At 47.1% G+C, this 15,000-nt stretch overlaps 1 protein-coding gene across 5 annotated transcripts in view; it reads right to left on the bottom strand.

Annotated features, from left to right (window-relative positions):
• The window catches only part of LOC124018038 (adhesion G protein-coupled receptor L3-like), a 177,300-nt gene that overhangs the window by 58,621 nt on the left and 103,679 nt on the right, over positions 1-15,000 (bottom strand). The window lies entirely within an intron of this gene.

Raw genomic sequence — 15,000 nt, 5'->3', positions numbered from 1 at the left:
CTGGAAGGGAGAAAAGAGGGAGGGGAGGAAAGATGGAGGGGAGGAAAGAGGGATGGGAGGAAAGATGGAGGGGGGAAAGATGAGGGATGGGAGGAAAGAGGGAGGGAAGAAAGATGAGGGAGGGGAAGAAAGAGGGAGGGGAAGAAAGATGAGGGAGGGGAGGAAAGAGGGAGGGGAAAAGGGAAGAGAGGGGAGACCAAGGCCCCAGTATATTTAGAAGTGACCCAAAGACAAAAAGCCACTTGGGTTCTATCCACCATATTTGAAACACTATAAACTTAAACTCACCCAGGGTCACTAACACAGTCAGGCTTCACAGTTTAAACTCACTGAGGGTCACTAACACAGTCAGGCTTCACAGTTTAAACTCACTGAGGGTCACTAACACAGTCAGGCTTCACAGTTTAAACTCACTGAGGGTCACTAACACAGTCAGGCTTCACAGTTTTAAACTCACCCAGGGTCACTAACACAGTCAGGCTTCACAGTTTTAAACTCACCCAGGGTCACTAACACAGTCAGGCTTCACAGTTTTAAACTCACTGAGGGTCACTAACACAGTCAGGCTTCACAGTTTAAACTCACCCAGGGTCACTAACACAGTCAGGCTTCACAGTTTTAAACTCACCCAGGGTCACTAAGACAGTCAGGCTTCACAGTTTTAAACTCACCCAGGGTCACTAACACAGTCCGGCTTCACAGTTTTAAACTCACCCAGGGTCACTAACACAGTCAGGCTTCACAGTTTTAAACTCACTGAGGGTCACTAACACAGTCAGGCTTCACAGTTTTAAACTCACTGAGGGTCACTAACACAGTCAGGCTTCACAGTTTTAAACTCACTGAGGGTCACTAACACAGTCAGGCTTCACAGTTTAAACTCACTGAGGGTCACTAACACAGTCAGGCTTCACAGTTTTAAACTCACCGGGGGTCACTAACACAGTCAGGCTTCACAGTTTTAAACTCACCCAGGGTCACTAACACAGTCAGGCTTCACAGTTTTAAACTCACCCAGGGTCACTAACACAGTCAGGCTTCACAGTTTTAAACTCACCCAGGGTCACTAACACAGTCAGGCTTCACAGTTTTAAACTCACTAAGGGTCACTAACACAGTCAGGCTTCACAGTTTTAAACTCACCCAGGGTCACTAACACAGTCAGGCTTCACAGTTTTAAACTCACTGAGGGTCACTAACACAGTCAGGCTTCACAGTTTTAAACTCACTGAGGGTCACTAACACAGTCAGGCTTCACAGTTTTAAACTCACTGAGGGTCACTAACACAGTCAGGCTTCACAGTTTTAAACTCACTGAGGGTCACTAACACAGTCAGGCTTCACAGTTTTAAACTCACCCAGGGTCACTAACACAGTCAGGCTTCACAGTTTTAAACTCACCCAGGGTCACTAACACAGTCAGGCTTCACAGTTTTAAACTCACTGAGGGTCACTAACACAGTCAGGCTTCACAGTTTAAACTCACCCAGGGTCACTAACACAGTCAGGCTTCACAGTTTTAAACTCACCCAGGGTCACTAACACAGTCAGGCTTCACAGTTTTAAACTCACCCAGGGTCACTAACACAGTCAGGCTTCACAGTTTTAAACTCACCCAGGGTCACTAACACAGTCAGGCTTCACAGTTTTAAACTCACTGAGGGTCACTAACACAGTCAGGCTTCACAGTTTTAAACTCACTGAGGGTCACTAACACAGTCAGGCTTCACAGTTTTAAACTCACTGAGGGTCACTAACACAGTCAGGCTTCACAGTTTAAACTCACTGAGGGTCACTAACACAGTCAGGCTTCACAGTTTTAAACTCACCGGGGGTCACTAACACAGTCAGGCTTCACAGTTTTAAACTCACCCAGGGTCACTAACACAGTCAGGCTTCACAGTTTTAAACTCACTGAGGGTCACTAACACAGTCAGGCTTCACAGTTTAAACTCACCCAGGGTCACTAACACAGTCAGGCTTCACAGTTTTAAACTCACCCAGGGTCACTAACACAGTCAGGCTTCACAGTTTTAAACTCACCCAGGGTCACTAACACAGTCAGGCTTCACAGTTTTAAACTCACCCAGGGTCACTAACACAGTCAGGCTTCACAGTTTTAAACTCACTGAGGGTCACTAACACAGTCAGGCTTCACAGTTTTAAACTCACTGAGGGTCACTAACACAGTCAGGCTTCACAGTTTTAAACTCACTGAGGGTCACTAACACAGTCAGGCTTCACAGTTTAAACTCACTGAGGGTCACTAACACAGTCAGGCTTCACAGTTTTAAACTCACCGGGGTCACTAACACAGTCAGGCTTCACAGTTTTAAACTCACCCAGGGTCACTAACACAGTCAGGCTTCACAGTTTTAAACTCACCCAGGGTCACTAACACAGTCAGGCTTCACAGTTTTAAACTCACCCAGGGTCACTAACACAGTCAGGCTTCACAGTTTTAAACTCACTAAGGGTCACTAACACAGTCAGGCTTCACAGTTTTAAACTCACCCAGGGTCACTAACACAGTCAGGCTTCACAGTTTTAAACTCACTGAGGGTCACTAACACAGTCAGGCTTCACAGTTTTAAACTCACTGAGGGTCACTAACACAGTCAGGCTTCACAGTTTTAAACTCACTGAGGGTCACTAACACAGTCAGGCTTCACAGTTTTAAACTCACCCAGGGTCACTAACACAGTCAGGCTTCACAGTTTTAAACTCACCCAGGGTTACTAACACAGTCAGGCTTCACAGTTTTAAACTCACCCAGGGTCACTAACACAGTCAGGCTTCACAGTTTTAAACTCACTGAGGGTCACTAACACAGTCAGGCTTCACAGTTTTAAACTCACTGAGGGTCACTAACACAGTCAGGCTTCACAGTTTTAAACTCACCGAGGGTCACTAACACAGTCAGGCTTCACAGTTTTAAACTCACCCAGGGTCACTAACACAGTCAGGCTTCACAGTTTTAAACTCACCCAGGGTCACTAACACAGTCAGGCTTCACAGTTTTAAACTCACCCAGGGTCACTAACACAGTCAGGCTTCACAGTTTTAAACTCACCCAGGGTCACTAACACAGTCAGGCTTCACAGTTTTAAACTCACCCAGGGTCACTAACACAGTCAGGCTTCACAGTTTTAAACTCACTGAGGGTCACTAACAGAGTCAGGCTTCACAGTTTTAAACTCACTGAGGGTCACTAACAGAGTCAGGCTTCACAGTTTTAAACTCACTGAGGGTCACTAACAGAGTCAGGCTTCACAGTTTTAAACTCACTGAGGGTCACTAACACAGTCAGGCTTCACAGTTTTAAACTCACTGAGGGTCACTAACACAGTCAGGCTTCACAGTTTTAAACTCACCCAGGGTCACTAACACAGTCAGGCTTCACAGTTTTAAACTCACTGAGGGTCACTAACACAGTCAGGTTTCACAGTTTTAAACTCACCCAGGGTCACTAACACAGTCAGGCTTCACAGTTTTAAACTCACCCAGGGTCACTAACACAGTCAGGCTTCACAGTTTTAAACTCACCGGGGTCACTAACACAGGTGAAGAATGGATTGTAGATTATTCCATGCCTGTGGTGCACAACAGGAGAAGACAGTCTTGCCTAACTCTTTAAGTAGAAACTAGCTAGTTGACCATGTCAGGTAACTGGTAGAGGACCAGAGGACTAGTAACGACCAGCTAGCAGACCTGGGGACTAGTAACGACCAGCTAGTAGACCAGAGGACTAGTAACGACCAGCTAGTAGACCATGTCTGGTAACTGGTAGAGGACCTGGAGACTAGTAACGACCAGCTAGTAGACCTGGGGGCTAGTAACGACCAGCTAGTAGACCATGTCTGGTAACTGGTAGAGAACCTGGGGACTAGTAACGACCAGCTAGTTGACCATGTTTGGTAACTGGTAGAGGACCTGGGGACTAGTAACGACCAGCTAGTAGACCAGAGGACTAGTAACGACCAGCTAGTTGACCATGTCTGGTAGCTGGTAGAGGACCAGAGGACTAGTAATGACCAGCTAGTAGACCAGAGGACTAGTAACGACCAGCTAGTAGACCATGTCTGGTAACTGGTAGAGGACCAGAGGACTAGTAACGACCAGCTAGTAGACCAGAGGACTAGTAACGACCAGCTAGTAGACCATGTCTGGTAACTGGTAGAGAACCTGGGGACTAGTAACGACCAGCTAGTTGACCATGTTTGGTAACTGGTAGAGGACCTGGGGACTAGTAACGACCAGCTAGTAGACCAGAGGACTAGTAACGACCAGCTAGTTGACCATGTCTGGTAGCTGGTAGAGGACCAGAGGACTAGTAATGACCAGCTAGTAGACCAGAGGACTAGTAACGACCAGCTAGTTGACCATGTCTGGTAACTGGTAGAGGACCAGAGGACTAGTAACGACCAGCTAGTAGACCAGAGGACTAGTAACAACCAGCTAGTAGACCTGGGGACTAGTAACGACCAGCTAGTAGACCTGGGGACTAGTAACGACCAGCTAGTAGACCATGTCTGGTAACTGGTAGGAACCTGGGGACTAGTAACGACCAGCTAGTTGACCATGTTTGGTAACTGGTAGAGGACCTGGGGACTAGTAACGACCAGCTAGTAGACCAGAGGACGAGTAACGGCCAGCTAGTAGACCTGGGGACTAGTAACGACCAGCTAGTAGACCTGGGGACTAGTAACGACCAGCTAGTAGACCTGGGGACTAGTAACGACCAGCTAGTAGACCTGGGGACTAGTAACGACCAGCTAGTAGACCTGGGGACTAGTAACGACCAGCTAGTAGACCTGGGGACTAGTAACGACCAGCTAGTAGACCTGGGGACTTGTAACGACCAGCTAGTAGACCTGGGGACTAGTAACGACCAGCTAGTAGACCTGGGGACTAGTAACGACCAGCTAGTAGACCTGGGGACTAGTAACGACCAGCTAGTAGACCTGGGGACTAGTAACGACCAGCTAGTAGACCTGGGGACTAGTAACGACCAGCTAGTAGACCAGAGGACGAGTAACGGCCAGCTAGTAGACCAGAGGACTAGTAACGACCAGCTAGTAGACCTGGGGACTAGTAACGGCCAGCTAGTAGACCTGGGGACTAGTAACGACCAGCTAGTAGACCTGGGGACTAGTAACGACCAGCTAGTAGACCTGGGGACTAGTAACGGCCAGCTAGTAGACCTGGGGACTAGTAACGACCAGCTAGTAGACCTGGGGACTAGTAACGACCAGCTAGTAGACCTGGGGACTAGTAACAACCAGCTAGTAGACCAGAGGACGAGTAACGGCCAGCTAGTAGACCAGAGGACTAGTAACGACCAGCTAGTAGACCTGGGGACTAGTAACGGCCAGCTAGTAGACCTGGGGACTAGTAACGACCAGCTAGTAGACCTGGGGACTAGTAACGACCAGCTAGTAGACCTGGGGACTAGTAACGGCCAGCTAGTAGACCTGGGGACTAGTAACGACCAGCTAGTAGACCAGAGGACGAGTAACGACCAGCTAGTAGACCTGGGGACTAGTAACGACCAGCTAGTAGACCTGGGGACTAGTAACGGCCAGCTAGTAGACCTGGGGACTAGTAACGACCAGCTAGTAGACCTGGGGACTAGTAACGGCCAGCTAGTAGACCTGGGGACTAGTAACGGCCAGCTAGTAGACCTGGGGACTAGTAACGGCCAGCTAGTAGACCTGGGGACTAGTAACGACCAGCTAGTTGACCTGGGGACTAGTAACGGCCAGCTAGTAGACCTGGGGACTAGTAACGACCAGCTAGTAGACCTGGGGACTAGTAACGACCAGCTAGTAGACCTGGGGACTAGTAACGGCCAGCTAGTAGACCTGGGGACTAGTAACGGCCAGCTAGTAGACCTGGGGACTAGTAACGACCAGCTAGTTGACCTGGGGACTAGTAACGACCAGCTAGTAGACCTGGGGACTAGTAATGACCAGCTAGTAGACCTGGGGACTAGTAACGACCAGCTAGTAGACCTGGGGACTAGTAACGGCCAGCTAGTAGACCTGGGGACTAGTAACGGCCAGCTAGTAGACCTGGGGACTAGTAACGGCCAGCTAGTAGACCTGGGGACTAGTAACGACCAGCTAGTAGACCTGGGGACTAGTAACGGCCAGCTAGTAGACCTGGGGACTAGTAACGGCCAGCTAGTAGACCAGAGGACTAGTAACGGCCAGCTAGTAGACCTGGGGACTAGTAACGGCCAGCTAGTAGACCTGGGGACTAGTAACGGCCAGCTAGTAGACCTGGGGACTAGTAACGACCAGCTAGTAGACCTGGGGACTAGTAACGGCCAGCTAGTAGACCTGGGGACTAGTAACGACCAGCTAGTTGACCTGGGGACTAGTAACGACCAGCTAGTAGACCTGGGGACTAGTAACGACCAGCTAGTAGACCAGGGGACTAGTAACGGCCAGCTAGTAGACCTGGGGACTAGTAACGGCCAGCTAGTTGACCAGGGGACTAGTAACGGCCAGCTAGTAGACCTGGGGACTAGTAACGACCAGCTAGTAGACCTGGGGACTAGTAACGGCCAGCTAGTAGACCTGGGGACTAGTAACGGCCAGCTAGTAGACCTGGGGACTAGTAACGGCCAGCTAGTAGACCTGGGGACTAGTAACGACCAGCTAGTAGACCAGGGGACTAGTAACGGCCAGCTAGTAGACCTGGGGACTAGTAACGACCAGCTAGTAGACCTGGGGACTAGTAACGACCAGCTAGTAGACCTGGGGACTAGTAACGACCAGCTAGTAGACCTGGGGACTAGTAACGACCAGCTAGTAGACCTGGGGACTAGTAACGGCCAGCTAGTAGACCTGGGGACTAGTAACGACCAGCTAGTAGACCTGGGGACTAGTAACGACCAGCTAGTAGACCTGGGGACTAGTAACGACCAGCTAGTAGACCTGGGGACTAGTAACGTAGACCTGGGGACTAGTAACGACCAGCTAGTAGACCTGGGGACTAGTAACGACCAGCTAGTAGACCTGGGGACTAGTAACGACCAGCTAGTAGACCTGGGGACTAGTAACGGCCAGCTAGTAGACCTGGGGACTAGTAACGACCAGCTAGTAGACCTGGGGACTAGTAACGACCAGCTAGTAGACCTGGGGACTAGGGCTAGTAGACCTGGGGACTAGTAACGACCAGCTAGTAGACCTGGGGACTAGTAACGACCAGCTAGTAGACCTGGGGACTAGTAACGACCAGCTAGTAGACCTGGGGACTAGTAACGACCAGCTAGTAGACCTGGGGACTAGTAACGACCAGCTAGTAGACCTGGGGACTAGTAACGGCCAGCTAGTAGACCTGGGGACTAGTAACGGCCAGCTAGTAGACCTGGGGACTAGTAACGACCAGCTAGTAGACCAGGGGACTAGTAACGACCAGCTAGTAGACCTGGGGACTAGTAACGGCCAGCTAGTAAACCAGAGGACTAGTAACGACCAGCTAGTAGACCTGGGGACTAGTAACGGCCAGCTAGTAGACCAGAGGACTAGTAACGACCAGCTAGTAGACCTGGGGACTAGTAACGACCAGCTAGTAGACCTGGGGACTAGTAACGACCAGCTAGTAGACCTGGGGACTAGTAACGGCCAGCTAGTAGACCTGGGGACTAGTAACGGCCAGCTAGTAGACCATGTGGATATGGATTACTGTCCTGTCTGTGACTATCATTAAACGTGAAGACTTATTGCATCAAATGAATTCTCCATGTGTAATTATTATTACGTAATTATTAAACTAATCATGTCAACTTTAATTAACCAGGAAGTCGGGGCACCACGGGAAAATTGTTTATAGAGTCTCTATTTCCCGAATCGACTCTTCAGATATTTTCATATCTTGTCGATTAGTCTTGTATTAATGTATAATTATTACTTTATCAGTTGTCATTACTGAACGTTACAAACCCGTGGATATCTGCACGAACCCTCGTTTCTATAATGAATCAGCAATATACAAATTAGCTTTATTAATTTATTTACTAACTAACTAAATAATCACAGAAATACATAACAATCAAACAGTAGATATTGGTTACTGACAATGCATTGATAGAAAAGTCCCTAGTGGGCTAAACCGGTATGACGGCTTGGTAGACAAAGGAAAGGGGGTGGGAACAGGAAAAGAGCGGGAAAGACAAAATGGATTCACTACACACAGTTGATAATTCTGTTCATTGAAATGCTAATCCTTTTTCACATGAACGTCCGCTCCTAATAATTCCAATGTATATATTTACGCCCGAATGTCGTTGTTCTCTTCTCTGTTGGAATCTGGTCCGTCTGCTGGAGAGTCAGTTCATCAGAGAGTCTCTGGTTAAACTCCCCCAGGAGTCACAAGGTTTTTCGTAGTTGTCGCTTTCTCAGCGGCTCTGGATAGTGTCTGTTGTAATGGATAAGTCAGGTGTACAGATTGTTGTTGTATAGAATAGATACTTCTGCGGTTGTCGGTATTCTCGTACTAGACTTACGTCATTTCCAGCTGCAGACAAGTAGTTCTAGGTCTAGGATTTGCTCGTATTCTGTAGTGATCGATAGTCTCAGAGTTGAACCATTTCCAGCCATGTAGCCAAAACCACACGCTGTCTGGTCTCCTGGGCCTCCAGAGTTGTAGTTCTTAACCATTTCAACATGGAGAGTCAGCTTCATATTTTCTGGTCTAGTGGTCTATAGAGTTGTAGTTCTTTCTGGTCTAGTGGTCTATAGAGTTGTAGTTCTTTCTGGTCTAGTGGTCTATAGAGTTGTAGCCAATCCAAAGTGGGACTCCGTCCCGAAGTTCTTTGAGAGAGAGAGAGAGAGAGAGAGAGAGAGAGAGAGAGAGAGAGAGAGAGAGAGAGAGAGAGAGAGAGAGACACAGAGAGAGAGAGAGAGAGAGAGAGAGAGAGAGAGAGAGAGAGAGAGAGAGAGAGAGAGAGAGAGCGAGAGAGAGAGACACAGAGAGAGAGAGAGACACAGAGAGAGAGAGAGAGAGAGAGAGAGAGAGAGAGAGAGAGAGAGAGAGAGAGAGACAGAGAGAGAGAGAGAGAGACAGAGAGACAGAGAGAGAGAGAGAGACAGAGAGAGAGAGACACAGAGAGACAGAGAGAGAGAGAGAGAGACACAGAGAGAGAGAGAGAGAGAGAGAGAGAGAGAGAGAGAGAGAGAGAGAGAGAGAGAGAGAGAGAGAGAGAGAGAGAGACAGAGAGAGAGAGAGAGAGAGAGAGAGAGAGAGAGAGAGAGAGAGAGAGAGAGAGAGAGAGAGAGAGAGAGAGAGAGAGAGAGAGACCCACTGGAACCTGATCCCTCAGATTGTCACAGGAGAGTTATGACAACTGCAACTAAAGTTTAATAAATATAACAAGTAAACAACTTGTACTGAGTATCACCTCACATCACTTAACCAACTCCTCCAAAACGGTCTGTGTTACTGAACACCTCTCATAAACATGGTTATAGAAAGGGCTGATATATGGAGGCTACAGTGCTGTGTGTGTGTGTGTGTGTGTGTGTGTGTGTGTGTGTGTGTGTGTGTGTGTGTGTGTGTGTGTGTGTGTGTGTGTGTGTGTGTGTGTGTGTGTGTGTCTGTGTCTGTGTCTGTGTGTGTGTGTGTGTGTGTGTGTGTGTGTGTGTGTGTGTGTGTGTGTGTGTGTGTGTGTGTAGCTGAGAACCTTAAAGAGAGAGAGAGAGGGAGCGTATTAAAAGAAGTAACAGTGTGTGTTTTGTCTCGTTAATCTCTCCTCCCAGCTAATCTGGTGGGCAGATTCTAACAGATCATCCTTCCCTCTCTGTTCTTCATATCCATCCCTCCCAGCTCCCTCTATCCCCACTTTCTCCCTTTCATTCAAACCAACTTCTCATCCCCCTCTTTCATCCCCCTCCATCCTCACTCTGTCTATTATTCTAAATCTCTCTTCCCACTATTTCCCCCACTCTTATCAAAAATCAACTCAATGTGTGTTTCACCCAATACTCCACTATAATCAGTCTATACTACATTGTTGGCTGCACCTTATAACCAAGGCAGCACCTTCTCATTAAGGCAGCACCTTCTCACCAAGGCAGCACCTTCTCACTAAGGCAGCACCTTCTCACTAAGGCAGCACCTTCTCAATAAGGCAGCACCTTCTCACCAAGGCAGCACCTTCTCACTAAGGCAGCACCTTCTCACTAAGGCAGCACCTTCTCACTAAGGCAGCACCTTATAACCAAGGCAGCACCTTCTCACTAAGGCAGCACCTTCTCACTAAGGCAGCCCCTTCTCACCAAGGCAGCACCTTCTCACCAAGGCAGCACCTTTTCACTAAGGCAGCACCTTCTCACCAAGGCAGCACCTTCTCACCAAGGCAGCACCTTTTCACCAAGGCAGCACCTTTTCACTAAGGCAGCACCTTCTCACCAAGACAGCACTTTCTAACCAAGGCAGCACCTTCTAACTATGGCAGCACCTTCTCACCAAGGCAGCACCTTCTCACCAAGGCAGCACCTTCTCACCAAGGCAGCACCTTCTCACCAAGACAGCACTTTCTAACCAAGGCAGCACCTTCTAACTATGGCAGCACCTTCTCACCAAGGCAGCACCTTCTCACCAAGGCAGCACCTTCTCACCAAGGCAGCACCTTCTCACCAAGGCAGCACCTTATCACCAAGGCAGCACCTTCTCACCAAGGCAGCACCTTCTCACCAAGGCAGCACCTTCTCACTAAGGCAGCACCTTTTCACCAAGGCAGCACCTTCTCACCAAGGCAGCACCTTCTCACCAAGGCAGCACCTTCTCACTAAGGCAGCACCTTCTCACTAAGGCAGCACCTTCTCACTAAGGCAGCACCTTCTCATTAAGGCAGCACCTTCTCACTAAGGCAGCACCTTATAACCAAGGCAGCACCTTCTCACTAAGGCAGCCCCTTCTCACCAAGGCAGCACCTTCTCACCAAGGCAGCACCTTCTCACTAAGGCAGCACCTTCTCACCAAGGCAGCACCTTCACACTAAGGCAGCACCTTCTCACTAAGGCAGCACCTTTTTCACCAAGGCAGCACCTTCTCACCAAGGCAGCACCTTCTCACTAAGGCAGGACCTTTTCACTAAGGCAGCACCTTCTCACCAAGGCAGCACCTTTTCACTAAGGCAGCACCTTCTCACTAAGGCAGCACCTTCTCACCAAGGCAGCACCTTCACACCAAGGCAGCACCTTCTCACCAAGGCAGCACCTTCTCACTAAGGCAGCACCTTCTCACTAAGGCAGCACCTTCTCACTAAGGCAGCACCTTTTCACTAAGGCAGCACCTTCTCACCAAGGTAGCACCTTTTCACTAAGGCAGCACCTTCTCACCAAGGCAGCACCTTTTCACTAAGGCAGCACCTCTCACCAAGGCAGCACCTTCTAACCAAGGCAGCACCTTCTAACTATGGCAGCACCTTCTCACCAAGGCAGCACCTTCTCACCAAGGCAGCACCTTTTCACTAAGGCAGCACCTTCTCACCAAGGCAGCACCTTCTAACCAAGGCAGCACCTTCTCACCAAGGCAGCACCTTCTCACCAAGGCAGCACCTTCTCACTAAGGCAACATTCTGGGTAAATGTACTTATATACGTAGAATCTATGCACACATGACTGTAAGTCGCTTTGGATAAAAGCGTCTGCTAAATGGCATATATATATATATATATATATAAAAGGTGATTCTGATGATGCCTTTCATCCTCTCTCTCTCTCTCTCTCTCTCTCTCTCTCTCTCTCTCTCTCTCTCTCTCTCTCTCTTCCAATAGGATGAGAGGAAAACAGAATAAAACACTCTGCAGTACAACTACATACGCAGACAGACACACACACACACACACACACACACACACACACACACACACACACACACACACACACACACACACACACACACACACACACACACACACACACACACACACACACACACACACACACACACACACACACACACACACACACACACACACACACACACACACACACACACACACACGTCTCAGTAGAACAGAGGATATTGTGTAACGTGTGTCGAACCACCACTGGTATAAATACGGTCTGACTAGAGATCTGATGTGTGTCTATTCTGGTTGCTCCGTTTCTATACGATAGAACTACATTAAAGTAGATGTGCTCTATGTTTTCCAGATAAGATTGCTGTTTGGAATCCTGATGAGCAGCGAGGAGCTCGAACCCCCTTTTTATTTTCCAAAAAGAAAAGGACTTCAGAGTGTTTATCGAAAGGTTCTCCCCTGTTCACATCCAGAGCCTTCGGAAAGTATTCAAAAATGTATTGTAAATTAAATACATAAATATCTCATTTACATAAGTATTCACACCCCTTGACTCACTACACATGTTGTGTTACAGCCAGAATGTAACATGGATTAATAATGAAGTGAAAGTGAAAATAGTGAAAATCTGTTAAGAATTGTTTTTTAAACATTTTTGAAAATGTATTAAATACATAAATATCTCATTTACATAAGTATTGACACCCTTACAGCCTGAATGTAACATGGATTAATAATGACAAAGTGAAAATATGTTTACATTTTTTTTTTTTTTTTTTTAACATTTTTGAAAATTTATTAAATACACGAATATCTAATTTACATAAGTAGTCACACCCCTTGGGTCAATACATGTCAGAAACAAACGTTGGCAGAGACTTACAGCTGTGAGTCTTTTCTGGGTAAGTCTCGAAGAGCTGTGTTCACCTCCATTTTATAAATATTTGCCCGTTATTCTTGAAACAATTGTTCAAGTTCTGTCTGGTTGTTGATCTTTGCTAGACAGCCATTGTTAAATGTTGCCATAGTTACTTAAGTCAAAACTGTTCAAGTTCTGTCCGGTTGTTGCTCTTTGCTAGACAGCCATTGTTAAACGTTGCCATAGTTACTTAAGTCAAAACTGTAACTAGGCCATTCAGGAATATGTCTTGGTAAGCAACTCCGGTGTAGATTTGGGCCTTGTGTTGTAGGTTACTGTGTATGATATTATTATATTATCCACATGTATGATATTATGCACATGTTTGGCCTCCCGAGTGGCTCAGTGTGTTCCGTGTTTGGCCGTAATTGTAAATAAGAATTTGTTCTCAACTGACTTGCCTGGTTATATAAAGGTTAAATAAAAAAATAAAAATATTGCCCAGAGTGCTGTAAACTCATGTGGGATATATAATTACCCTGCTTTCGATAAAACTAATTAAGAGTCAAAGATTGCAAGTTCAAAGTTATCTACACTAAACGGCTTCTTCGGGCTGCCCCCTTAGGAGAACCCTTTGAATAACCTTTCTTGGTTCCAGGTAGAACCTTTTTTGGTTCCAAGTAGAACCTTTCTGAGTTCCATGTAGAAACCTCTGTGGAAAGGGTTTTACATGGAACTAAAAAGCACTCGACCCGGAACCAAAATGGGTTCTACCCGGAACCAAAAAGGGTTCTACCCGGAACTAAAAAGGGTTCTACCCGGAACTAAAAATGGTTCTACCTGGAACCAAAAAGGGTTCTACCCAGAACTAAAAATGGTTCTACCCCGAACTAAAAAGGGTTCTACCTGGAACTAAAAAGGGTTCTACCCGGAACTAAAACGGGTTCTACCCGGAACTAAAACGGGTTCTACTCGGAACTAAAATGGGTTCTACCTGGAACCAAAAATGGTTCTACCTGGAACCAAAAAGGGTTCTACCCGGAACTAAAAAAGGGGTTCTACCTGGAACTAAAAAGGGTTCTACCTGGAACTAAAATGGTTCGGGGACAGTCAATAAAACCCTTTTGGAACCCTTTTTTCCTAGGATTGTAGGGATAACTACCTACTGACAGTAAACGCTTCATAATTACATCTAATATACATGAACGAGCCAGTTCTCAACAAGACATGAATGATGCCTCTCGCCCAACTCTCTCAGCCAATTATCAACAAGACATGAATGATGCCTCTCGTCCAACTCTCTCAGCCAGTTATCAACAAGACATGAATGATGCCTCTCGTCCAACTCTCTCAGCCAGTTATCAACAAGACATGAATGATGCCTCTCGTCCAACTCTCTCAGCCAGTTATCAACAAGACATGAATGATGCCTCTCGTCCAACTCTCTCAGCCAGTTATCAACAAGACATGAATGATGCCTCTCGTCCAATTCTCTCAGCCAGTTATCAACAAGACATGAATGATGCCTCTCGTCCAACTCTCTCAGCCAGTTATCAACAAGACATGAATGATGCCTCTCGTCCAACTCTCTCAGCCAGTTATCAACAAGACATGAATGATGCCTCTCGTCCAACTCTCTCAGCCAGTTATCAACAAGACATGAATGATGCCTCTCGTCCAACTCTCTCAGCCAATTATCAACAAGACATGAATGATGCCTCTCGTCCAACTCTCTCAGCCAGTTATCAACAAGACATGAATGATGCCTCTCGTCCAACTCTCTCAGCCAGTTATCAACAAGACATGAATGATGCCTCTCGTCCAACTCTCTCAGCCAGTTATCAACAAGACATGAATGATGCCTCTCGTCCAACTCTCTCAGCCAGTTATCAACAAGACATGAATGATGCCTCTCGTCCAACTCTCTCAGCCAATTATCAACAAGACATGAATGATGCCTCTCGTCCAACTCTCTCAGCCAGTTATCAACAAGACATGAATGATGCCTCTCGTCCAACTCTCTCAGCCAGTTATCAACAAGTCTTATTTGTCTCATCAACATCTAATCAAAATCCCGGATGTCGTCGGTAGTGTTCTGTACAGTAGCAGGCTTCTTAATATAATAACATTACTGTGGTGACAGTAGCCTAGTGGTTAGAGCGTTGGACTAGTAACCGGAAGGTTGCAAGTTCAAATCCCCTGAGCTGACAAGGTACAAATCTGTCTTTCTGCCCCTGAACAGGCAGTTAACCCACTGTTCCTAGACCAGTTAACCCACTGTTCCTAGACCAGTTAACCCACTGTTCCTAGACCAGTTAACCCACTG

Source organism: Oncorhynchus gorbuscha, unplaced genomic scaffold (genome assembly GCF_021184085.1).
Source record: "Oncorhynchus gorbuscha isolate QuinsamMale2020 ecotype Even-year unplaced genomic scaffold, OgorEven_v1.0 Un_scaffold_383, whole genome shotgun sequence".
NCBI lineage: Eukaryota > Metazoa > Chordata > Actinopteri > Salmoniformes > Salmonidae > Oncorhynchus > Oncorhynchus gorbuscha.
This window is presented reverse-complemented; position numbering and strand designations above follow the sequence as displayed.